The sequence below is a fragment of the Nannospalax galili genome, unplaced genomic scaffold (assembly GCF_000622305.1).
Source record: "Nannospalax galili isolate Female #2095 unplaced genomic scaffold, S.galili_v1.0 scaffold325, whole genome shotgun sequence".
In the NCBI taxonomy this organism is placed as follows: Eukaryota; Metazoa; Chordata; class Mammalia; order Rodentia; family Spalacidae; genus Nannospalax; species Nannospalax galili.
In genome coordinates, this window is record NW_008355159.1 from 2,530,164 (window position 1) to 2,557,925 (window position 27,762).

The following is a 27,762-nucleotide window of genomic DNA, read 5'->3' on the forward strand; positions in this document are numbered from 1 at the left end:
ACTTTTTTTTTTTTCCAGCAAATGAGCCTTACATGAAACAATTAGCTACAATGGCCATTTAAAGTTATCACTAGATTTATTTCCAGGATCATTTCCTGTGTCTCATTCCCAACTTGCTGCCCTCTGAAAGGATGAGTTGCGTCTTTAAATTATACTCAAGGGATAGACACCTAAGTTCTTATGTCTCCATTACTTTCTGATTCCCTCTTTTTCTTCACGTTCAGTCCCACAGTCTGTATACATCTGAATTTAATACTCCTAAATCCCAGCTTACATGTCATCTTGATGAAGCTTTTGCTGACTAATTCATGTTTCCAAACATTCCCATTCTTATTGTCAGCTTGTCTGAATTTTTTGATAGGGTTATCAACTCTTCTTAATTTATGTGTATTATGTACTGTTTTCAATTATTTGATTTTTTGTGGTACTGAGAATTGAAACTTGAGTCTTGTTCATGCTACCTAGGCAAACCTTTTCATTTTGAAACACTCTCCTGCTAAGTTGCCTAGGCTGGTCTTGAACTCACTGTGTAGCCCAGGTAGGCCTTGCAATCTCCTGCACTGGCCTCCTGAGTAGCCTGCATTATGGGCTGCATCATCAGGCTTGGTTTGAATTAATTCTTTGCTAGTTTTTTTCTGGGTATGTCTTTTCTGCCTGACGTTTTCATCTGATCCTTGAGGTCAGAGATTACATTTTCTTCTCTTCTTTTTATATCATGAAAAATGTCCAAAATTCCTTGTTTTGTATTCCATTTGTTTTTTTAAGGAGGTGCTCAACAAATCTTTGCTAATCTAATATACAACTTATCAGAGAGTTTCTTATTTCCGACCTTTCACAAATGCGAGAGAAGCTTTACTTTTACACAAGTAACATTCTTCTGTTAGTGGACAAATGCAAGACAGTTCTCTACCACTTCTGAAAACATCTGTTCTTCATTTTTCTTATGCCAATACTGGAAACGATGAAGAATGCTCTCCACAAGATGAATGTGTCAAAAAGTCGAATTAACTGGCTCCCGTGCCCAAAGTTAAAGCTCTTCGCCAATAGAAAAGAGTGACTTTATTCAAATATTATTTTATGTCATTATTTTGTTCAAATATTTCAGCCCTTCTTTGTCCATAATTACCTACTACAGTCTGTAGAAATTGTTTAATACAATCCAAATACTCACTATATGGAGAAGATTGGTGTAGGAAAAAAAATGAACAAAATGGTCTCTGAAGTGACTGCATTCAGACTAGAATCCTACATGTAAAATTTGACAAAGCTATGAAACACTGGCGTTATTTTCCCTTGAGAATAACTCCAAGAATTCCTCTAAAATAATGTGAGGCAGTGATTTGCTGACTACAGGCCAGAGTGATGGAATCTTATCAGCCTCTAAGCTTTTACTCAGCAAATGCAGAGATTCCTGGTCCTTGGTGCACATCCATCTGTTATCTTTAAATATGTAATATATTAAAGTTATCCTTTTTCTGGTTTTGCTCCAGGTTAATAGCTCTAATGCTCTTTTCCACCCTTCTTAATACACTCTCGTTTCTTCTGGCTCATAACATGAACTTGGGATCAAAGCAGAATCACTAAAGAAGGAAAAAGGCAAGGTGGAGGAAAAAGAGAAAAGAAGAGATTAGAAAGGAAATTGGAGAAGAGAGAAGAAAGCAGGGGATAGGAAAAGACAGAGGGATAAGAAACAATCAAACATTATGTCCCACCCAATAATATAATACATCTTTTGTGGAAGCCCCATACCCTACTCAACATATTCACCTGGATCTTGTCAATGTACTTTCCTGCCCAGAATAAGCTAGTGTAAGAGTAGTGAGTGGTTGATGGAGAGTGGGAGTATGTAGAGGACAGTTGTGAAATGCTTTCCTTCAGATATGATATGGCTATTTCACTTATGAACTCATAGCAGTTATTGTTATCTACAGAAGACCTGCACAACAACAAGTCAGTCAACATTCTGGCATGAATGGGGGAGATCATGGGGTCCCAATGCTAGCTGGGGAGCAATTGACAATTGATGGCTGCTGGGTGAGGGAGAGTCAGTTTTCTTTGGGGGAATGGCCACTGGTAGGCTGCCCATGCTTCACTGGATAGCCCCACATCTTTATACATGTGGCAGCACTAATTGGACTCAGTGGGTTATTTTTTTAGAAATGAATACAGGACATGAAGGTGGGAGGGAGAGATCTTGGGGAGGATCCTCAAGGAGTGGAAAGAAAGCAGGGGCTTTGAGGTGGATATGATCAAGAAACATTATATATATATATGAAAAGTTGTCGGTAAATAAATTTTAAAAATTCTTAAAACTATCAATTTTACTGATATTAAGGAAACTGTGACTAAGGAAAATGTAGTATTCTGCCTTGAGAGCAATGAAAGAGATATAATAAATGCAATATATAAGCCTATTTTTGATCCTCAATTTTAATATATTTTGTTCATTGTTTTTATTTTATGTGTGTGAATGTACTGCCTGCATGTATGTAACTACACCCGTGTCATGCAAGAGGTTGGAACTGGAGTGCCGGATGGTTGTTACCTGCCATGTGGGTGCTGGAAATTGAGACTGGGTCCTCTGCAAGAGCAGCCAGTTCTCTTAACCACTGAACCATCTCCCAAGGGTAGATTTTTTTTTAAAAAAATAAGCTAATTTTAAAATAAAAAATAAATGTCATATTTTATTCTATGTTAATAATGGTAAGCTCTTTGCTATATGAACATTATTAAATTATAATTAAAACATGATTGAATGTATCATATCTGCTTGACGCCCACACCAACAGCAAGGGGTTCTCTTCTCAGTTATATTCATATTGTTCTCTTGGGTTTGCAATTTTATTATCATTACAATCTGTGGGGTTTTGTTATGTTCTTTTTTTGTTCATCAAAAATATGTTTAAGCCACTTGTTCATTGGGGGAGGCTGGTTTAATTAAAACTGGATTATGTACAATTACACATCAATGTACGATGCCTGGCTGTGAGCTGAGAGAGCATGGAAAAGTGAGGTTGTGATCATTGGTGGTGACACTGTTCCTGTTGCTTGATCTGCACCTGGTAAAGAATCCTATGATGGAGCCAATCAGGGATGAGCCTCCATTTGGAGCCTGCATATTCCTAATATTTCATTCTTCCTTACATTTAAATAAAAAGAAATATAAATGGAAGCTTTGATACTTTCTTCTCTTACCTATTAGATAGATTTCACCTCTATAGGTGAGTGTGAGCCCCACTTTGGGGTCTATTGTCCCACATAACAGTCTCCAGTAAATGTAGCTAAGGTTTCAGGGGGCTCCCTAGGGGGCTACAGAAGAGATCTTCCTGCCTGAGGAAGAAGCAAGTTTTAAATCCAGGCCAAGGGAATGGATCATGATCCATGTTGTGAAGTGTAATCAGACTGTCTATGTCTCTTTTCTTCAATGAGGTCAATAAATTATTGTGTATGCACACAAGACCCACGCACTCCCAGCCCCACTGCCTAGTACAACCCTAAAGTTCCCTCTTTGGGAGCCGCAATTTCTTCTCCATCACAGCCTCTCCTTGTGGACACCCACTATCTCCCTGAGAGCAGGCCCAGATTTGAGGAGGAGAGAAGGTGCTAGTTATATGTTCTGTACTACAGACTGAGGTCAGTATAACCACCTGTCTGTATAGAAGGAAAGCTGTTTGCCAGCAAAAGATTTTTAATTCTTCTATCAGGCATAGGAGACTGTGGGGTAAGGACTTCAGGCAGCCATCTTTCCACACAGGTACTCTCTTCTTCAAAGTCTTATTTTGCAGCTACATGTGGGGATTTCTTTATGTGTCTCTGTCCATGTATATGTACATCTCTGTGTGTACGTGTGCATGTGTGTACAAGTATGTGGAGGTCAGAGCTTGATGTCAGTATATCTTCCTTAATTGCCCTGCACCTTATTTTTGAGACAGGATCTCTCACTGAATCTGGAGCTCACTGATTAGGCTAGACTGACTGGCAGGCAAGCCCCAGGAACCCTCCCGTCTCTTGCCTCCTCAAGTGCTGGTATTACAGATGCATGCTGCCATGCCTGGCTTCTTAACATGGGTGCTGAGGATCAAACTCAAGTCCTCATGCTTTCACAGCAAGCACTTTACAGACTCAGTCATCCCCCCAGCCCCTTGGAATTAATTTCTTCTTTCTTTCTTTCTTTCTTTCTTTCTTTCTTTCTTTCTTTCTTTCTTTCTTTCTTTCTTTCTTTCTTTCTTTCTTCTCCTCCTCCTCCTCCCCTTCTTCTTCTTCTTCTTCTTCTTCTTCTTCTTCTTCTTCTTCTTCTTCTTCTTCTTCTTCTTCTTTTGGTACAGATTTCTGAGGAGTAAAATATCTCTATGTGCGTTTTAATTACATTGACTCAACAAATAATTTACCACCATCACCGTAATAGCCAAAGCTTAGGGGATATTTACTATGGATCAAGTACTTAAGCCATGGTTTATTATGCTTATGCTATGGTTTGATTAAGTGATCACTTTTTTATCTTCATAGCAATCCTGTAGGGTAGATACCAATATTATTCTTTAACAGATGGGGAAACTGTTTTTAAATAACCTATAGAAGGCTATCAGTGCTAAGCATTAGGGACAGAGTTTGAGCCCTTGATAAAAGACCCCTAAGGTTATAGAAAAGCCTTATAATTTCCTGTCATGATTATTCTATGTTTGTCCAAGAAACCTGGGCTTTTTGATATACTGAATCTCCCATGTTTTTGCACACACACACACACACACACACACTCCATATGGCCTGAAGCCCTAGAGTGAGGGTCTGAGCTTTTTCTATATTCAGAAACTTCAGAGTCCCAAAGGATCATCTGAGTGAGACATTGGAGCTGAGGTTTAAAACAAAAGGCATTGACTTCAGTGAAGAACTTGAAGCCACAGGCTGGGCTGAGGCTGGAGGCACTGATAGTCAGAAGTTTCAGACATGAAGATGTGGTTTCTGGGATATGAAGCTGGGGGTGTAGTTCAGTTGTGGAGTACTTGCGTAGCATGTTTGAGACCTTGAGCTCAGTCTCCAATGCTGCAAAACAGCAGCAAAACAATCCCCTGACTCTGGGATATGAAGGCTATAACATCTTAGGGATAAACTGAGAAGAGAGAGGCAATCAATTGTTGGATATCGTTTAGTGCTTTCTTATAAGGAATTGGGTACCAATTGACCCTTGGGCCAAAAATGAGTTTCAGCAAGATGATCTAATTCCAGAGTTCAATGCTAATCTTGTAAGGGAGCCCGTCAGATGGGGTATAAGCAGGATGAAATATTGTACTTTGCCTTGGGAATGTTTAAAATGACAAAGGAAAACACTAACCCAGTTAAACTTCAGTAGGTATACAAGCATCCCAGCACAAGCTGTTCATAGGCCATTCTTCAAAAATGTTATGGAGGGAAGAACATATATTTATATCTTGTTACGTGTTTTCAGCAGTTTATGAGACCCAACATTTGAAGAATATTTATGGATGCCATTTGTAAACTAGAGTCAGATAAGTCTGCAATTACTCTACTGTGTAGCCTAGAAGATACACAGAGGAAGAAGACAAACCACAAAGACAAAAATCATTCACATTCTAGGGTGGAGTACACTATTGATTCTGGGTCTTAATTGTCATTAAAAATTCTCATTCACCCTCACATAGACTTGGAAGTGAGGATTTAGATAATGTGTGTGTGTGTGTGTGTGTGTGTGTGTGTGTGTGTGTGTGTGGTGGGGAAGTTTACCAGAAGCACAGGAAAGTGTACAAAGTGAGACAGGGAGGGGAGAAGAATAGGGGAACCCTTGGGAGGCCAGAACAGTACCAGCCAAAGACAAAGTTAGAGAATTTACCTACCAACACACAACCCTCTTTGAACTCTCTTTGGATGAATGTTGTTATCAATTGTTAAATCTAAGACAGCTCTAGCCTGCCTCAAAACCTTCCTTGGGCACTGTTATTATCCTTATTCTGAAGAAATACGGAAAGCAAAAGTCTCCCAGCGTGCACCAGGGGATATGGATACCACCTACAGTATAAATTCTCCTCTTGGTTCATTTAGTTTATCCAACATGTATGTAGAATATGAAATATTGGAGAGAGTGTTTAGTTTTAAATATATTTTACATTACCAGAAGTAAAAATAGAATTTCTAAATTACCTTAATAAAGTTCGGTATAATTTTTTTCCAAAACAAGATGCACTGAAGCTCAGAAATACCATCACGGAATATGACTCATTGGGTCTAATTATAAGAATTTAACAGCACTATACTTAAATAAACTTTGGTGAGAGGTTGGATAAGTGGTGAGAGGGTGACCCAGCTTTGCAGCTCATTGGGTCCTCTGGCTTAGGTTGACCTTAGGAGTGTTGGGGATGTTTTACTGTGTAAGAAAGGAGCCCAAGGCAAAGGAAACAGGCAGGCTGAACTTGAAAGCCCTGCACTGCATTTCTACATTCACCACTAGCTATTGTTTGGGAAAGCATGTTGCCTTGTTTTCTTTTTATTGTTCTTGTTATTTAACAAAAATTTAAATAGTAAACACTATGTGCCTGGCATATTTCTCAGTGTTTTTCTTGGAATTAACTTTAAAAAGAAGAGGTGGATTGACACTAAATGATAAAAGGTCCCTAATTTGAATTTTACTATGTAGGAGACAGATAGCTCTGGAGATTTTTTCTGTCATTAAATTATAAGTTTTAACTTTAATGCACCTATGCCTGGATGTTGTTAGCATCCTTGGTCAAATACCTTTGGACCTTATGTTTGCGAAAAATGCTTTACAATGCATAATATTCTATGAAGTACCTTTTAATAATTACTCTTCAAAAAATCCATATCACGATACTAGAAGATGGATGGTGCTATTAGTATTCTTTCTCTCTTCTGTTTCTCCCTCTCCCTCTTCTCCTTTCCCCTTAGCCCTCTCATCCCCTCTATCTCTTACAAATAAAGGAACTGGCAGAGTGGTTAAATAACTTGCCCAAGATTACATGACCAAATGGCAAGGCTAGAATTTGAACAGAGCCATCTGGCTCCTGAGTCTAGGCTTCAGATCATAAGATTTTAGAGATTCCATTTTCTTCATTTGTGAGGTGGAACTGATACCAACCTTACTTGCTATAATGAAAAGCTAAGCAAGATGTTTCAAAAGAATTTTCTAAAATTAGAAACATCACTTAAATAAAAGGCTGCCGTTATATTTCCTGGAAAGGAATGACTAACAGTATGTAAACTGGTCAAGATTTTGGTAAACCACCTCTTGACTTCCTTCTGAATAGAGACAGTGATCGTATGAAAGTCAAGGCATGCTTTTGCCTAGTAATTCTAACAACTCAAAGAAATCAACACATTATCTAATTTAATCATTACAAAAATTATAGCACCCCTATGTTATATTAAAAACAAATACTATCAACTCCATTTAAATATCAAGAATCTAAGGCTTATAAGGGTGATCCCACCGAAGCCTCAGAGCAGACAATTAGAAGAATCAGGGTTCAAATTGAGACAGTTCTTTCAATTCAATGCTTTTGAATAAATCGCCAGTATAAATACTGATCTACTCAATATGACTCCCCAGAAAGTTAGCAAATAAAATGGAAAAAAAGCAAACATAAACAAATAGAGACTTATTATGTAGTGGGCCTATAAAACGGTAGTTAGGAAGATGAAAAACATCTGCAGATGGGAGGTGGTGATGGTTATTAAGTGTGAATGTTCTTAATACCCCTGAACTGTATACTTAAGAATGGTTAATACAGCACATTTTGTTATGTTTATCTTACCACACAAAGATCAAAGAAAGAGAATAGTTGGCATGTTACCATGATGTTAAGGATATCTTAAGAGCCAACTGAGGGGTAGGGATAAGGCTCAGGGGTAGAGCGCTTGCCTAGCGTATGTGAGGCCCTGGAATTCAATCCCCAGTCTCTCTCTCTCTCTCTCTCTCTCTCTCTCTCTCTCTCTCTCTCTCTCTCCCTCCCTCTCTCTCAAACAGAGGGAGAGAGAGACAGAGAAAGGAGAGAAACCCAATTGACATAATTGAGTTAGTTAAGCTATCAACAAGGAAGGTGAATGGTTGAGAGGCAGTTGACTAATTTGAATGACTTCTTCAGTTAAAAAACCACACTGAAAGAATACAAAGAACTCATTAGAAAAAATTTAGACAGTGGAGAATTATACAAAAAAATCACTCAACAGTCTTATATGTGATGTTTTGACATATTTCTTCCTAGTTTTTCTTTGGTCTTTTGTACAGAATTGAAAGTAGACGTTTTGTATCATGTAATATCAGTGTATCATGTAAACATTTCCTGATCTCAAATAGATGCCCACAGCCCCTCTAGATATCAGGCAATAGTCTGTAGATGCTTGTAAGCCTCTTTGGCTACTATGTACTTCAAGGAATCTTGATCTCTAAGATCACTCTTAGATCACTCTTAGATCTCTGCTTTTCCAAGTTCCTCCTCCAATTTGCTCTCTGACAGCACATCATAGTCAACAAAGCAAAACCCCCTCCACTCCCCGGAAAGTAACTCTCATTTGGTAACAGAAATTACATTTTAAGCACTTAATTTTATATGTTCTACATTAGAGACAAAATAATGCAAAATAATTCCTAAGCCTGGATTTATGGCTTTTGCACATTCCATTCCAGAAACTAAGATGGCTGATTCATCCTGGGTCATGAGAGAATGAGTTTCTTAAGACTAGTTTCTATGCCTTGTTCAATTTATACTTACATTATTTATTGAATACATATCTGAAAATAAAAACCTTGAAAATTTCATCCAATCTGCCTGTCCTGTCATGTTGTGGTTTCAGATAAGGAAATTGATTTAAGATGCTCAAAGTGACCCATTCCTCCTCTACCATACTCCTAACCCAAAAGTCCTTTCAAGCTGTCTCATCCAATATCTCTCTGAGTACCATCTTACTGAGTCCCAAAACTTCTGGTTCTCTAATCATTTCAAGACTATAACACTCACTGGGGGTAACTGAGGAAGTTATCCTTCTCAGGTCTAGCCCCCCATCTTTTGAGCAACTTTAAGGCAACTTGTTCAATGATCTTGATGAAAAGACCTTTGAGGAAGCAGTACCATGCATGATGGTGAATCATACAAAGGAGGTGTCAAGAAGCAGTGAGTGTTTACATCTCTGAGAGCAGACCTGACTTTATGCCCACCGCCTTCCAGAAGTTGAAATCCATCTCAACTTGGACTTCAAAAGCCTCTCTGTTTCTTCATTTAAACAACTATAAACATCACAGAGGGTGTAGGGCATGCTGGAAGAAATAGTTGGCTAAAAGACCTTGGCTTGACTCTTATTGTTGCTGTTTTCTGATCATATACTGTAGAATGGTCATCTCACCATCTCAAGACAGACAATGCCAGGGATTCCTAATGATCTGAAAAGATAAGGTCTGTGATATGGCAGTACCTCAAAACACCAGGGTACCACAGAGATGTACGACTTGGTGTGTGTGTGTGTGTGTGTGTGTGTGTACATGTGTGTGTACGTGAGGCCAGAGGAAAACTTCAAGTGTTTCTCTTCAAGTGTTTCCAACCTTATTTTTTGTTTTTTGAGATAGTGTCTCTCATTGACCTGAAGCCCATCAAGTAGGCAAGGCCAGCTGGCTAGTGAGTCCCAGGAGTCCTCTTGTCTTTGACTCCCCAGAGCTGGGATTGCAAGTGTGCATCACCAAGAGCAGTTTTTTTTACATGTGTTCTGCGGATCAAAATAGGCCACGCTTGCAAAGCAATCACTTTATCAACTGAGCTATCCTCCCACCCCTGAGATTTAGGAGTTTTATTTATAATATTCTCTTGTACTGCTGTCTGGAATACTGGAAAGGGGTCATGGATTCTTCTAGGTCGACTTCATTTAAATAGGAAACTCTTTTGCTAAATGAAAACCCAGAAGTGTGCATATATCTCTATATCGTGGATGGTGAACTAGGATCCATTGACCAAATCTGGTCTTCTGGCTGTTTGGGTATAGTCATGAGCTAGGAATGTTTTGTTTTTTTTTACATTTTAAGTAGTTGGGAAAAAATCCAAAGAAGAATAATAATTTTGTGATATGTAAAAATTACATGGAATTCAAATTTTGATATCTGTAAATAAAGTTTTAATGGCACATAACGATGCCATTTGTTTACACGTTGTCTGTGGCTGTTTTCATGCTACATAATCAGAATTTAGTGGCTGCAATGTAGACCTCATGGTCTGCAGAACCTAAAATGTTTAGCATCTGGCCCTTTACAGAAAATATTTGCAAGCACTGGCCTATGTGCAGTGAATGCATGAATATGGCTAATGTCCCTGTGTTCTCGGCCTATCAATTCCCAAATTGGTTTATTCCATCTTTAAATAGAAGCAAGCCTGCCTTCCATCACATACAGCATTGCTTATTAGCCTTATTAATTTGTGATAATAAAGACAATAGGCCACTGACCCCTGTCATTCATCTTCCAGCACTAAACAGTCACTGCTCAGCATGCTTAGTCAATTTATCAGCACATTTAAGTTCTAAATTGGCATTTCAGGCTCTGCTTGGCACTATGAATGTAAAAGTTTTTAGCTGCTGAGGACTTAAAATCTAACTGGGGTAGCAAGACATATCCAGGAAAAGCCCTTAAAGAATATGGCAATGATTTTTACATATGTCTTTGTGAAGAACTCTTAGAACGGGTAATGGTAGATCAATATGTGATGTACTGTTGTTACAATACTGAAAAATGCATGTATGCCTAATTACAAACCTGTCTTCTATGTAACTATGGAATAGAAAACCTACAAGTCATCAAACATCATTTCTTTCACTTGAAGAAGAAGACACAGAAGCCAAGAAAAGTCCCACAGCTAGTTAGCTGAGAATCTCCAAGAGCCTATGGCTCTGGATGCCCAATCAACGGTGATTTTGCATGACTATTGTTCTTTAGGCCCATGAGTCTTCCATGAAAGTACAAGTAAAGAACACTTAAAACAAAATATTGACTACACTGTATTCATTCTGTGGTACATGTGTTCTTTAGACTCTCATTTCAACCTTCAATTTCACTTTTGTTGACAATCTGGGAAAGAAATTGTGTCAAAAACTTCTGTAATGTTTTTCAGGAATCTTTTTTTTCTGGTCTTTTTGAGATAGGGCCTGCCTGCAGCCCCAGCTGGCCTGGAACTCAGTTTATAGACCAGGCTGGCCTTGAACTCACAGAGGTCCTGCCTGCTTCTGCCTCTCGAGTGCTGGGATTAAAGGCATGCACCACCATGCCCAGCATAAAACTTCTGTAATGTTTTGAATCATCTAATGTGTGAACAGAAGATAGCTAATCAGATAATCACACAATAATGAGATGCTTCTAAAAATAGTTCTGATCAACATTTATTATTTTTTAAAAGCATTCTCCACATGTTTTCATGGGGAAAACTGCTGTTATTTTATTGTAAGATAATTTTCTATTATTCTAAAATTGTGTTTAAAGTACTTCTCATAACAAACATCTGACCCTGATATGACATGGCCAAACTCAACAAAACAAAACAAAACTAGCAAAGGGAAAAAGAAAAACTTGAAAGGCTTAAAAACGGTTCATAGTTCTATTTATATGTAGACAACATAAATAAGTGAGTCACATAGACATATTATTATCACAGTAAGTCCTTGAACTAGAAGATGAACTTCCTTAGATGCCCCAAATATTCATTCCCCCCTCATCTTTGTATAATTTTTAGAAGTTATCACTGACCAATTTGCCTGAGTAGAATACAAGAAGAGGAAAGGGACAGAGCTAGAGATGATAGAGACAGACACAGATGCAGAGAGGGAGGGAGAAAAGGAAAGGAGGAAAAGCAATAAAGACATAAAAACTAAAAATATATCTACCATATGTCCTGCCATTTCTGGGTATTTACCCAAAGGACACCAAGTCAACATATCAGAGAGCACATCAGTGTTAATCGTACCACTGTTCACAATAGCTAAGTTATGGAAGCAACCTGAGTATCCAACAACGAAAGAATGGATAAAGAAAATGTGCTCTATTTACACAATGGAATTTTTTCAGTCATAAAGAACAAGGTTCCAGTATTTGCAGGAAAATGGGTACAACTAGAGGTAATTATACTGTCTTAGTTTCTTTTCATATTGTAAATAAAATACTCTGACAAAAGCAGTTTAAGGGAGAAATGGTTTATTTAGGCTTACATTTCCAGATTACAGTCTATCATAGCAGGAAAATAACAGCAGTAGAAGCTTGAAGTAACTGGTCACATTAAGTCCACAGTTAGAAAAAGAGATCAATGAATGCATGCATTCTGCTGCTCAGTTCCCTTTCTTACACAGTCCAGGACCCCCTGCCTAGGCAATGGTGTCATCTACAGTGAAAAGGTCTTCCCACTTCAATTTATATAATCAAGATAATCTTGCACAGACATTCTCAGAGGCCCTTCTTCCAGGTGTTTCTAGATTCTGTAGACAATTAAAACTAACCATCACACCTATTAAGCAAACTAAGCCAGTGTTACAAAGAGAGATATCACATGCTTTCTTTCATATGTGGTTCCTAGATTTTATATTGTTTCTTTTTTCAAATTTATTTTTATTTTACGTGAGTGTTATTCCTGCATGCATGTAAGTGTACCTGTGTCCTGCAGTGCCCAGAGCCCAGAAGAAGGAGTCGGATCCCCTGGAACTGTAGTTACAAATGGCTGTTAGCAACCATGTGGGTGCTGGGATTTGAACTTGGGTCTTCTGCAAGAACAGCCAGTGCTCTTAACTGCTGAGCCATCTCTCCAGCTCGATTTTGTATTGATATATAAAATCATGTGTCTTCCTCTCTCACTCACTGTAGCATGAAAGTAGAAGTAAAACCGCCTGGAGGGGGCAACAGGGAGTAATGGGGGGAGGGGAAAGCAAAGGAAGGGAGGATGAAAAAGTTGTGGAGGGAATATTCTTTTTATTGTTAAATTACTGAGAATTACATACATACATATAACGTGTTTTGATCAAATCCATGCCCACTCCCTCCCCTCCAACTCCTCCCATGTCTCCCCATCACTTTTTTCTGACAACTTCATGTACTCTTTCTTTCTTTTTCTATGAGGCTTTTTTGCTACACTGACAGAGGGAGTATTCTTAATATACAATACATTTGTGTATGAAAATGTTCTTATGTAATATATCACCATGTACAATGAATCGTTTAGTCTGAGGATTTTATACATGAGTATACTAGATTTGCATCCCTTTCATACCCCAAACTTATCCCACGTTCCCCAATGCCCCCCGTAAAATTCATGACCTTTTTTACTATATTTATTTATTTCCTATCTGTCTGTCTGTCTGTCTGTCTGTCTGTCTGTCTATCCACCCAACTGTCTACACAACCCATTGAGTCCAATTAGCGTTACCCTATGGAAATTTCCTCCATCTTCTCAGACTACTATGACCTGAGTACCATGTGTGGTCCAACTTGTTTCAAGGGGCCCCCCAGGAGACAAAGAGCCTCATGATGTCTTTCTGCACACCGGAGGTGATCAAGAACTCAGTCAGGGCCATAGAGCACAGCAGAAAGATGGACAAGTTAGAATAGTGGCATGAGAAAAATATGAACATGAACGCGCAGAAAGCACTGGATGAGAAATATGGTGAAAAAAGCAAATCCAAGAGCACCATGTAGTTGATAGAACATCAGAAGATATGCCCAAAGAAAGTACTGCCAGTAAAGAAAGGAGACAGTCTGAAGAAAATCAGGTTCAGGCCACAGTCAAGTCTTGGAGAGGTCCTGAACTCACAAGCCCAAGCTACCAGGTCTGCAAGTGGCTTTTGAGCCCCTGGCCTTCATGAGGCAACAGGATTGCTGAGCGCTATTATGTTCAACCACCAGCAACAGCAGCAAGAGCAGCAGCTCCAGTAAGAGAAATTTCAGCAGCAGCAGTTGCTCCAGCTCCAGCAGTTGCTCCAGCAGTCCCCATCACGGGCCCTATTGCCCATGCCTGTCAGCCAGGAGCAGCCAACACAGCAGCAACTTCTGAATTTCCAGGGCACCAGTCAGCCTTCCTGCTCAATGGCTTCATGATGCAGAAGGACTGGACCAGTGTGCAATGCCGTTAGCCATTTATGACAGTGCCAGCCTCATCATGCCCACGGCAACACTGAGCAGCCTTCTAGGCTACGGTAACATGGCATCTCCAAGTCTGGCAGCTCCTGGTCTTATATCACCCCAAATATGCGGCCAGATAAAGAGTCTGTAGTTCTTCATCTAAGGGTGGGGCCTTGTAAAAATTTCCTCCACCCATGTTGGTGAGTTGACTGATGTGGCCTTTGCAGGTCCTCTGTAGATAACCATATTGTTGAGAGTTCATGTGAGCTACATCCCTGTCCTGTCCAGCAGAAGTTTGCACACAATAGTCATCTTCATCCTATTTTTCAGGCTCTTATGTTATCGCTCTGTCCCCTATTCTGGGATGTTCCTTGAGCCTTAGGTATAGAGGCTGTGTTATAGATGTCCCATTTAGGACTGGGCACCCCATGATCACTTAAATTTCTGCATTTTGAGCAGTTGTGGATCTCTACAGTAGCCTCTATATGCTGCAAAAAGAAGCTTCCTAGGACTTGAGAGTTGTGCTCATCTAATGGGTATAAGGATGAGTCTTTAGAAGGCAATTAGAAAATAGAGTACTTTAGTAATATGGTAGTAGTAGGCTCTGCTCTGCTCTGCTCTAAGGCTTTTGCCCCTGGGTTCTTGGCTATGTTTACAATAACATGCATGAATTCCCTCAAAATGAGCAGCTTTTAGGTCCAATTAGACCACTGTTGATTACTGTCAAGATACAAGTGTCACTATTGCATCATTGGAGGTGCTTGCCAGTCCTGTTGTTGTTGTTATGGTTCACAGGCTTTACGGCTGGGTAGGAGTGCTGATAACTTTTCTGCCTTGGCAGCTTGTATAGCACCTTCTGACTCTGTGAGAGCTAGCCCTCAAGGAGGAGACTTCCAGGTCAGTTCCAGCTCAGTTCTCCAAGTCCTGTAACGAAGGTGTGTGGTGTCTTCAGCAATAGGGTCCTCTATGTTCTGGCAGGCAACCAAAAGCAGTGACAATAGCGTATACTGTTTTGGGGGCATCTCTTGGACCCACCTGACCAACAACTCCAATGTAGGCAGCCTTTGCCTGGTATTGGGGTTTTTCTTAGCTAGTCTATGGTTCCTGGGGGGAAACTTCATCCCACTCTGTAGGAAATATATATCCTACAGCTTATACATGTGCGTATGTATGTATGTACGTACGTACGTATGTATGTATGTATGTATGTATGTATATGCTGTATATGTGTGTGTAAGCTTAAAAAATAATAGGTAGCTCTTCCAACCATGCTTAGTGTTATTTATCTTTCCTCCCTCTCCTTTCCTTCTGTATTACCCTCTCTACCCCCTCTCCAGTTATGCCCTCCCCAGTTTTCCCCCTTTGTCCCTTCATAGCACCTGTGCCCTGCCATTCTCCTCTTAAGATCTCCTCCCCCTCCTCCAATGGCCTCTTTCTACTTGCCTGCATCTATGGTTATTCCAGTTTATACATTCAAACCTAAAGATTCAGGCATTGGATCCACAAATAAGAGAGGACATGTGGCTATTTAATTAGTTTAAAAACCTAACTCAAAATGGTCAAAATGCAGAGAATAAGTGACTGTGGAATGCACAGCACCATTTGGAACATCTACAATACAACTCTAGACCCAAAGCTCAGGAAAAAAAGTAAAATGAAATTTAAAGAAACGTATCTTAGGAACATTTTGGCTCTTTCCTTGCCATGAAATTTCAGCTGTTACCAAATCTTTGTGTAACTAAATGTCATCTCCAGCTCCTGCTCATTGGACTGAAAGTCCTGGCCTAGTTTGAAGACCCCAGGGGCTTTGATGCACCTGCATGCTCGGCATTATCTCCTGCTGCAGACCTCTGCTGAGATTTGTGACTTGCTCACTTTGAAGTGAGCCAGAACTCACTTCTCTGACGCTAAATTGCTGAGATAGTTTGAGGCTCTAAATGCTGACCTCCCAGGGCCTGAATAGGTAGCTGGAAACTCCTCTTTAGCAGAATTGGGATGTGTGTCACTTTGAGGGCAGCAGATCAGGTCTTTGAGAGAGATGGTATGGGATTTTCCACTCCTGATAATGGCAAACTAGCTTGTGGCTGACCAAGTCTTCAGAAATGAAATGTTAGAAAAATTTCTTTGAAAAACATCAGAGAAATACCAAGGTGATAACAGTGTGAGATGTCTGAATCCTGGAGAGGAATAAAGTGTAGAGAGGAAGCTGTTATTCAGCATCACTTTCCACTTAAGGCCTTTAGACATTTCAAATAGCTTTAGGATGAAGAGGGGTAGTAAGTGGAGTGCAGGACGCACTGAAAAGGGGATTTCATGTTAACACCCTGGAGTTTAAGTTGAAATGCCCAAAGGGGCAAACCTCAGCAGTAGTGAAAAACTGGAAGTGGACAGGTTTGTATATGAAGTGTCCCCCAAAAGGCTCATGTGTTGAAGGCTTGATCCCAAGTGTAGCAATGTGCACAGGTGGTCTTTGTGGGAAGTGATTGGTCATAAAGGCACTGCATTCATCAGTGGACTACTGAACTGATGGTTCAGTCCACATTGATGGCAATATTGGGAAGTGGCAGGAAGCTTGGAAGGTGGGACCTGGTTAGAGGAAGTAAGTCACTGGGGGTGTGCCCTCACTAGAAGGCATGACCAGCTTGTGGTCTGTAGGCCTGGCTTTATGCACCCAAAGGCTGCAGCAAATGCAATGCAACAAAAAATTTGTAAACTTGCTCTTAATATTATGAGGGTTTTTTTGCCATTTTCTGGTAATTCAATCATATGGTTCTTGAGCATGAACTGTGCCAATGACAATGCCATATCTTATCACTGTACCCTTAATCTATCTGCCTTTGTACTTTCTGGCTACCATAAGGTATGAGACTTCACCCCTCCACCTCCTCCCACCATGATTTGTTGTCTTATCTGGCAGACTCACAGTAATGGAGCCAAGCAACTAGGGACTGCAACCTCCGGAAATCATGAGCCAAAAGAAATTGTTCCTCCTTTCAATTGTTCATCTTGCATATTCTGTTATATTGATGAAGAACTGAGTAACACAGATTAACTCTCACAATGACCAGCTTTCAATTGATTCAAACCCCAATAGAATCAGATACAAGCGTACCCACTAGCTGCTTACAAGAGCAAAGGGTAATCTTTCTGCAGGGTGATATCATCCAGAGCCTCAACTCATCTATAGTTCTTCATATACAGGCTCAGGCATTCAAACAAAAATTGCTTGGCATACCAGGAGAAAAAATGGCCATAAAGCAAGGGAAAATATATAATAGAAACAGAATTATTGAGGTTCCCCCAGGTTAGAGTTTGCCAGAGACAGATTTTAAAAATATATTGTGAGTGAGGTTTAATATGGGAGTCCTATCCAGGGACATGCATTCTGCAGTCTCTTGTTCTCTAAAACATAGCCAGTTGTGGCTTTCTGTGTGCATTGCACTTTGTTGCATGAGTAAGCTTCACTTGTGAGAGTTCAGGGATGTATTAATGTTCTCTATACCCCCTGTTCTGCTATGTTCCGTGAGCCTCAGGTGTAGAGGCTCCACTGTAGATGTGTTACTTAGGGCTGGGCATCTCTCAGACATATATTCTCTGTCTGTGACCAGTTGTGGAACTCTGAAATAGCCTCCATTTGTTACAAAAATAAGCTTCTTTGATGAGTGGTGTATGGTATACATGTCTATAAATATAAGAATGCGTATGTAGCATGCAGTAAGAAATTTCATTTGTTGAGCTATATGATAGAGACAGGGTTTTCTCTAGGATCGATGATATCTCCAGCCATGTGTATTTGACTATATTTACAGTGCCACTCATGAGTTCCCTCCCACTGGGAGGGCTTTAAGTCCCATTAGATAGCTGTTGATTACCCCCTAGATGAAAGTGCCACTATTCCATCAATACAGATTGTTTGCTGTGACAGGTGCTGTGGTTGTTAGTCTTTGGAGCTGGGTTGAACCATTGATTGATTATCTCCCTTAGCACCTTGCCTAGTATCCTCTAGAACTGTCAGGGAAAAGGCTTCCAGGTTAGCTTCAGTTCCATTTCTCCAAGTCCTGTGTCCAAGGTATGTCCTGTCTTCAGCAATAGGGTCTCTCTTACCTTCAAGTTCTGCGAGGTAATCAAGGGCTATGACAACAGTCTGTGTTATTTTGGGGTAGTCTCTTGGACTACCCTGACCAACAACTGGAAGGGAGGTGTCTTCTGTCTGGTACTGTGTTCCTTGCTATATGACAGAACACATGAAATCTGGGGGGGGTGTATAAGGGACATGGATGGGGAAAGGGGTCTAAAGATCTATTATATGAAATTCACAAAAACTCAATAAAATATTTTAAAAATACTGTGACTAATTTGAGTATTTACTTATAACATGGGACCAAATACAAATTATAGAATTGTAATGTACAATAACAAAGTATAAGAATGAATGGGAAGCTTCAGGAGCTGCTTAGCTACAGCTGAAGGCAGAATTCAGGAACTAAAAATGGCCAGACTGTAGCACAGTACAGAAAAAGGATGGGCAATCCAGAAAGAGACAAATACTTATGAGACATGACAAAATGGTGAAATTCAAGTGTGTTTAAAATACTTTATCTGGAGCTGGAGAGATGGCTCAGTGTTTAAGAGCACTGGATGCTCTTACAGAGGACCAAGTTTCAGTTTCCAGCACCCACACGATAGTCAACAATCATCCATAAGTTCAGTTTCAGGGAATCTGATGCCCTCTTCTGGCCTTTACTGTCATTGCTCGCATGTGGTGCACTTACATACATGCAGGCAAAATACTCATACACATAAAAAAGAAATAAATAAAATTGATTTTATCTCCAAGCACCCCAAAATAAATAATTAAATATGTGAAGTTGTTTCCAGTAATAGGTGTGTTATAAAATAGTTTGTTTTAATAAAAGGAAAAACAGCCCATGAGGTGGACTTTAAAAATGTAAAGTTGGCCTATAGTTATTGTATTCATATGTAAATTGCATAAAGAAAGATGAGGAAGAGCGAATGGAACAGAAGCAGTATCTGAAGTTGTAATGATTAAGAACTTTCCCAGCTAAATTTCCCTGACTAAAATTTTCAGGCTGTAGATTTAAGAAACACTACAAACTCCAGTCATGAAAACAACAACAACAACAATGAAAACTACAACTGTACACATCACAGTGATATTATTGAAAAGCTAAAGATAAAGGGAAAATATTAAATCTGTTTTTTTAAAAGTCCACAATGTTGTTAAAGCAACAACAATAAGATGGCATGTGACTTCACAGAAGAAATCAGAGGACACTGAACAGCAATTGCAAAGTGCTGAAAGGTAGAAACTATCATCCAAGAATTCTATGACAGGTGAAGATAGCCTCCAAAAATAAACATGAAATAAAGACGGTTTCAAACATAAACTGAGAGAACATCACTATCAAACTGAGTACTAAATGAGACACCAAAAAAAGTTCTTTGGGCAGAAGTCAAGTGATGTCAGGCAAAGTCGCAGAGATGCAGGAAGAAATAGGGAATAACAGAAAATACAAGTAAGTGGATAAAGCTAAAGCTAAATTTGAATCTACAAATCACTATGTGAGTAAATGTTAAGTAGATATAAACAACAGAAATGATGTGTGGGTTTTAAAAATATAGGACAAACACGGCTGGCGAAATGGCTCAGTGGGAAAAGGCACTTGTAGCCAAGAATGGAGACCTGAGTTCCATTCCTGGAACCCATGTAAAGGTGAAAGGAAAGAACCTACTCCTACAAGTTTTCCTCTGACTTCCACACCATGGAACTCATGTACCCACATACATACACATACATGCAAATAAAGAAAATGTAGAACAAACAAACCAACAACAACAAAAAGGCAAGGAAGAATTTTAAATGAATTCGAAGTGTCCTAATAGCCTTGTATTGTATAGGAAGTTCTAATTTATTATAGATTCTGATAAGACAAGGACACATATTGTAAACTCTAGGAACGTACCTAAAAGAATATTGAGAGGAACTTCTATAATTAACAAACTCATGGAGGGGATAAATAGAATAATTAAAATATTAAATTAATTTTAAAGAAGGTACGAAGGGAGAAATAATGAAACAGGTGAGATAAAAAAAAGTCAATTAAGAAGGTGGTATACTTAACTTAAATACATAAGTAGAGCTGGGTGTGGTGGCACAAGCCTTTAATCCCTGCACTCTGTAGGCAGAGGCAGGTGAATTATGAGATTGAGGCCAGTCTGGTCTACATGGCAAGTTCCAAGCCAGTTGGGGCTACATAGTGAGACCCTGTCTCAATCCCCAACTCAAAGATATATGTAGTCAAATTACAAATAGCGAATGTATTCTATCACTTCACATGTGTTAATGCATAACCACAAAGTACCAATATTGGTGAAGAGAGTCAAAACTCATAGTGTGAAGATATCCATGGCAAATAAGTTAATAGGTACACTACTGATCAAAATAGTATTTAACATTATTCAAGGCACACAAAAAATGGAACTGCTGTGAATCATAACAGCCCATATAGTGAACAACAACAACAACAAAATCTTAAAACAAAAGCTTGGTAGTGGTTGCCATGGTTTGAATGTCCTACCACACTGCCCCACCCCCGGCTGATTCGTAATGAAATGTAGTACAGTGTTCTGAGGTCTCTGCCCTTAGGAGTAGATTAATGCCATTACTGCAGGAGCAAATTAACTATATCCAAAGTGAATGGTCACTTTTTTCATTTATTGAAATTATTTATTTTTCATATTTTATTATTTTTTATTTGTTTTATGTGTATGAGTGTACTGCCTCCATGTATGTAAGTGCACATGGGTTGTGCAATGCTCAACCCCTCAGAAGAGGGCATCGGATCCCCTGGAACTGGAGTTAGGATGATTGTTAGCCGCCATGTGGGTTCTGGGAATCGAATTCGGGTCCTCTGCAAGAGCAGACAGTGCTCTTAACCACTGAGCCATCTCTCCAGCCCCATTTATTGAATTTCTCTTTACTGTGACGGTTTCATATGTATAGATCTTTGTAATTTGCTTATATTCACTCCTCTGCCATCTCTCCCATCCCTCCTTCCATTGTTTCTTTTCCTCCTCCCAAATTGCCCTCCCTTCTGTTTTCATGTCACGAGTGTGTGTGTGTGTGTGTGTGTGTGTGTGTGTGTGTGTGTAAAGATTTTGCATATGAGAGAAAGCATATTTTATTTCTTTCTCCCACTGCCCTCTCTTGTTGTTCCTTCTCTCAGTAAACTATTATGAAAATGAGTCCAGTCCCCTTTTCCTGAAGTCTCACACATTTTCATTCCTTTATGCCGTATTGCAGTACTGCAGGCTGCCACTTCTTGGACTTCGCAGCCTTCAGAGCCATGAGCTAAACAAACTTCCATTGTTTATAATTTACTCAGTCTGTATGGTATTCTGTTGTAGCAAGGGAAAAAAGATTATGGTGATAGTTTTCTAAGACTTGATCAATTCTATTTATATAGGACATGATCCATATTGAGGTACGAAGTCGAATGGGAACTTTTCTAACCTCTAATTAATAAAAACCTGGTTTTAATCAACCATGATAGACTCCTACCTTAGCTTTCTAATTTCTTATAGAAATGACTGTTATCGGGGCTGGGAGTACAGCTCAGTGGGAGAGTGCATGCCTAGTATGCACAAGCCTTGATTTGAGTCTCTAGCCATGAAAAGTGAAAGGAAAGGAAACAGAAAGAAAATTTCTAAACGGTGGTCATTTTAAGAGGAGACAAATAAAGATGGAGCCAAAAGATTTAAGAAAACAAGCATAACAGAGGAACATCAAGTAGCATCCAGTAGAAATTCTGGCACTTTTCTGGATTCTGTGATAATATGGAAGTTATCAGTTTATTTAGATTTGTAATTCACTGGACTTTCTAAATACAATGTGTAAGTTCTAAGTGATTTCAAGTACTTATTTCTTTATGCAGTTTTTATTCATAATTTTATTTGGTTTTTCTCAAAAAGTACCCCTCTGTTTGCATAAAATTTAGATGAACTCTGTCATCTACAGTTGGAACTGTCGTTCTACTACAGGTGCTGTGAGCATCATCAGAGGGAATGAAAATGATTTGCAGACCACAATCAAGTACTCCAAGTTCATCCAATAGGATATATCATAATTCATTCATCCCTTTATGCTTTCTTCCATGCATCTATCAGTTAATTTATTCAGTAAGGATTTATTGATCACTCATTACAGGGCAGGAACTATTTTAGTGTCAGAGAATATATTAATGAATGACATAGAGTCCACTTTATGTGTGTATGTGTTTGTGATTTGTATACACATTTGCCAGAGGTTGATGACAATTGCTCTTCACCTTGGTTTTTGACACAGGGTCTCTCAGTGAACCTGGAACTTAACAACTCAGACTGGCTGACCAACAAGCCCCTGGGCTCTTCCTATCTCTGCCTCTCCAGTGCTGGGATTATAGGTGTGTGCTGGGGATCAAACTCAGGTCCTCATTCTTGTATGGCAAGCATTTTATCAACTGAGCCATTTGCCAGTTCCCTAGACTCATTTTTGAGCATATGTGAATAGAACATGGAAGACAGAAAACAAACAAATGAACAGCATAATTCTCAAGAAAATAATTCTGGATTATGTGTATCCATGGGAACAGAAGACATATACCCATATGAAAACTGCAAGTGAATGCTATGCCAGATCTATACATCATCATCCCTAACGGAAAATAATCCTAATGATCATGAACTGGAGAATAGATAAACCATGGCCTATCCATGCAACAGGACATTATGCAGCAAAAAAGAAGTGGATTACTTATACCTGCAATAGTATGAGTTAAAAGGAGCCAGATTCGATCAGCTACAGGCTGTGTGAACATCATTCACGGGACAGCCTGGGCGAGATCAAGGTTCCCAGGGGCTGAGGTACAGGGAGGGGATATACTACAAAGGTACATGAAGGAATTTTGGGAGGTGAGAGAACTGTTCTTTGGCTGAGTTGCTGATGGTGATGTGGCGGGATTGTCAAGATTCACAGAAGTGTCCCCCTAAGAACTTACTGTATGTAAATTACACCTCAATAATCCCCCTAAAAGAAACTGATTGATATAGTAGTGTTAGTCATTCTGTTAAGATTGAGTGGCCAAGGAAGGTGTCTTGAAGGTGACTAATGTGTAAAATGAACCTCTTCAAAGTCCCTTTTTTTTTCTACTCAGAGGCGAATAAAAGAGGAAAACTTGTACTTTATTCTGAAAGCATGTATTTTAATTAAGAGAGAATTTATGCAACCCCACACACCAGGAACATTTATAAGTGCAAGAATGCAAATTTAGTCTATTTTTAAAGGATGTTATTGACAGGCACAGTTCAAAAAACCTCACCAGGGAGCCCTTTCATGCAATGCTGCATGTTTCCTGATCAAGTTTGTGCTTTCTTTTTGCCTTTATGCATATTAAGTTGCCAGAAATGATAATTAATCGCATAAAAGCCTGACACTTGAAAAGACAACATGTGCGAGACAAGATCAAGGTTCTTTGCTGTCCTTCTACAGCACTCCAGGTGAGAGAGCCTGGCTGGGAAACAACCACTTCTACAGCACCTGGCCTCTGGTCATTCCCAGAACCTGCTGGCAGCTGCAGTGGTTCTCCACTGCTGTGGTGAGATGCATGTTGCACTGCTTCCCAGAAAGGCAGCCCATCCCTCAGAAAAACCAAACTCTAGAGAATTTAAGAACTGGAAGACGCAACCTGCTCTGAGACTTTGTGGAGATGCTTTATAAGCAACTAAACTGAGTCTTCTTTTGTGAGAAAGAGGTCAATCTCTTTGGAAACTTTGAAATTGCCGGGGAGGGACCCCTTCCAAGGAGATCTGCCTTGGGTCAGTCAGCATCGTTTTTTAGAACAGCTAGGTTTTGAGTCTGTAGCTCCCACTATCTAGAGATGACAAATAGAATCAGACTGTATTTTGATGTTTTCTAAAGAAAATTTTCTGCTTTTGCTAAAGGAATTATGACTTGCAATGAGGAGAGTAGGGTTTTAGTTTCACTCTTCTCCGATTTTGTCCTGAGGGCTAAATCCCATCACTTGTTTTTGGTTTCTGTGTCAAACAAGTGTTTGAACTGGAAGGTGACTTTTACTGCTAACTGCTTGATTTTATTATTTGGTCACTGCTCAAACATCAATCAAACTGCAGTTAGTCAACTCTTATAAATATAGTGGACCTGTATGTTACGGAAAATATAGACTTTATGGAGCTTTTCGGCTCTGGGAAAGTGGAGAAACAGGTTGTGCCCCGGGACTCATTGGTCAGCCTGAATAGTGTACTTGGTGAGTTCCAGGCTAATGAGAGACCTTGTCTCAAAACAAAATGGCTCCCGAAGAACAAAACCCAAGGTTAACTTCTGGTCTCTTCATGCACATGCATTCACATGCATGAGCATCTCTCTCTATGAACACACACACACACACACACACACACACACACAAACACACACACACTAAAGTAGTCTAGCTCAACTCTATCATTTTATAGATGATTGAACTAAAGACAGAGAGTTAATTAAATGACTTGGTCCAACTCTCTTATATGGATAGTAGTGGCAGAAAAATGTCTAAAGTGCAGGTCTGTTGATGCCCAGCCAAGTCCATATACCCCATGGGATAGGGAGTAGAATTTTATACTTAAGAAAGGAGGAAACAGTTTGGAGAGTGATTAGTACAAAAATGGGACAGTGTAACTCCATGCATGAGGACATCACTGTGTGTGTGAGGGCGGAGACAGTGGAAGGAGAGGGAAGACAAGGACAAAAATTGAAGGGGCTTGACTGTAAACCTGAAATTAGCTAGCTACCATAATCCCAGAATCTCGTTTGCTGAGACTACCTTGAGATCTCCCTTTGACACAGTGACAGTGGTGTGAAGTTTCCTAGAAAAATGCTGTTTTCTTACTGATAAAGATGCAGCCTCACCCGAGACTAGAAAAGATGGCAGAGGGGCACCCAAAATGAGCTAGGATTGCTGGCCGACCTACAGAAGGCAGGCATGGATGATTATCGCTATGGATCTCACTCAAATGTCAGAAACCCTGCTTCAGTAGCTTTAAAGATAGAGCTTATGCATCTGTAGGGTTTCAGATCCCCATTGATTCTGATGATCATCCAGTCTAATTCACTCTTTACCAACCTATCAAATTTAGACAATCACTTCGCAAAAACTGGCAGTATTTACCAAATATGTGTGGCTATACCCCAGCATTTCAGACTCAGACATACACCCAAAAGAAATAAACTCTTACGTCAACCAAAACACATAAATAAGAATACCCAGAAAAGGTTCTCAGTCCCAAATCAGAAACATGTCAGTGCCCATTAATATTGGAAAGGGTAAGCTGCAGTCTATTCCTACAGGGGAACCCTGCAGCAATTGAAAAATGCACTGCTAAATGCACCAACATGAATGAACAACACATAAATAATGATAAGCATAAAAAGACATACAAAGGAATATCATTATATGATTCTACTTGTATATTAAAGAATTGCCATAACTAATATATGGTGATCAAAATCACAGTAGCCATGGGATCTCTGTATGGATATTAACTGGAAAAAGGCATAAATGTTGGAACTCTTTTAGAATCCAATTGGGTGGTGGTTCTATAGACACTATGTAAAAATATATTGAGCTGTTAACTTATCCCATTTACTGTGCATATGACACCTTGAGAAGAAAAAGTACAGAATACATATCTGTGCTGCCAAGTTCATAAGGCTATTATAAGAATCTCATAGCTTTCAAACATAAGATACATGCAAAAATACAATCTTACATTATTTAAGTGGCTCGATACTTATTCTTGATGAAGTCAGTTGGCACTACCTGTAATTCAGATGACTCTCGAGCTTTTGTAAGTCACAGCCAAAGGCACAAAGTTACCTGAAGGGAGCTCATTAGTGATTTCTGAGCTTAGGAAGGATACATGGTAATCATAAACTTAGAACAACACTGCAGCTGCGGTGGGGTGCAGCTCAGCTTTGCAAAAAGCTTTTTCCCTGGCTGCTGATGGTGAGCTCAGCCTGCTTTGAAACTCTGGGAAGAGGTCCCTGCAGCTGCATCTTTCCATTCCATGCCCTCACTTTCTAGTCAGTTCGCCTCCCCAAGGAGACAGTAAACACCATCTGTACTGCTGCATTCACCAGCCCGGAAACCCAAATCTCTTCTTCCCATCAAGAAAATTACCCTCAGCCTGACATGCCCTCAGTCAGTGGGAACCAGTCATGGAGTGTCAGACAGCCCCAAAGTTTGCAGGCCTTGAAAAAACACAGAAACTGTCTGCGGTCATTAGTACCTGGGGGAAAAATGTGCAGGACACAAGGAAGCCGAGGGTGAGTGGAGGGAATGGAGAAACCCTGTCTAGTCAACGCAATATGCTTATTTCTGGACCATTACTTTTCAGTCTTTGAAAATGTCATGTGTGTTGAACAGTGTACTTCAGGCAGCCCAGGATAAACACATGGCTACAAATACTGATAACACTATCTTTATTTGTCCATTACTTAACAAGGCCAGCTCACCTGAGGACTATTTGTTCCTTTATAAAAAGAGAATCCAGCACCACATGTATTAAAATGCAGGCCATTTTCTTCAGAGCCTAAACTTTTAAGACCTGCTCTATGCCTTTTCTAGTAAACGCTCTGATCCTATATATCTTTAACATACAACATAGACTTGGTATAAGATAACAAATTTATAATCTCTGTTCTATTGGTTCAGTTTTCTTAACACAGTCATTTAGTATATGTTGTGTCTGATACTCTAATCATTTCTGTGTTCAATTTACAGAATATATTATATGTTCATCAACTTGTGTGAACGCTCTCCAGATAGTTCTTGACTAGTTAATTCAACAAACGTTGCTTTTAAAGGTAGATATTTGATAAATGCATAAGAGGAGAATATATCTTTAAGACTGTATAACTATAAAATTATATGTAATATACTAATAGCAACAGTGCAGTTCACAAATATGTATATTTATCAGAATAAAGCCCTGCACTGGACTCCCCTTCCTCCACAAAGCTCCAAAGACATTGCATACAGAAGAACATTAATAAAGCTATTAAAATTAGGAGTCAACCTTGAATGACACTTGCTTAGACGCGGGTGGTGGTAAGGGGCAATCATGCTTAAGTTCATTGAATAGAGGCTTGGAAAAATCAACACACAATTTTTCAGTCACAGAGATCCACATACAAAAATCAGTTGTAAGAAAAGTTTAACTAAGGAAAACAAAGTTCAGAGAAATGAAGCATATTTTCTCCTCTTGGTTCTTTCTGAAAGAAGATGTTAGAGAAGTGCAGTGGGACTTTTCTGCTTTCTGAAAGGTTTTGAATTGCTCCTAAGAAACATTTGCCTGAGGTGGAAACTATGGGGTGTGATTGTCACTTTCACTGGTCAATTAATTTTACAAGGAGGGAGAAGACAGGAGGAGGCAATGGTCTCTCTTCAGAAAAATGCACCCCAGCCTTTTCTTAAACCAATATTGCAAACTCTAGAAGTAATTCCCAGAACAAAGCCATGCCTAGAAGGGGACATGAGTTTGAGTAATACTCCCCCTTTTGTGCAAAGGACTCTGCCTGTTTGTTTACAACACCCCCCCACCCCCCAACC

The 27,762-nt window shown here is 39.5% G+C and overlaps 1 protein-coding gene across 1 annotated transcript in view; it reads right to left on the reverse strand.

The window, feature by feature from the left end:
- Grpr (gastrin releasing peptide receptor) overlaps nt 1–27,762 on the reverse strand; it is a 36,373-nt gene that overhangs the window by 7,759 nt on the left and 852 nt on the right. The window lies entirely within an intron of this gene.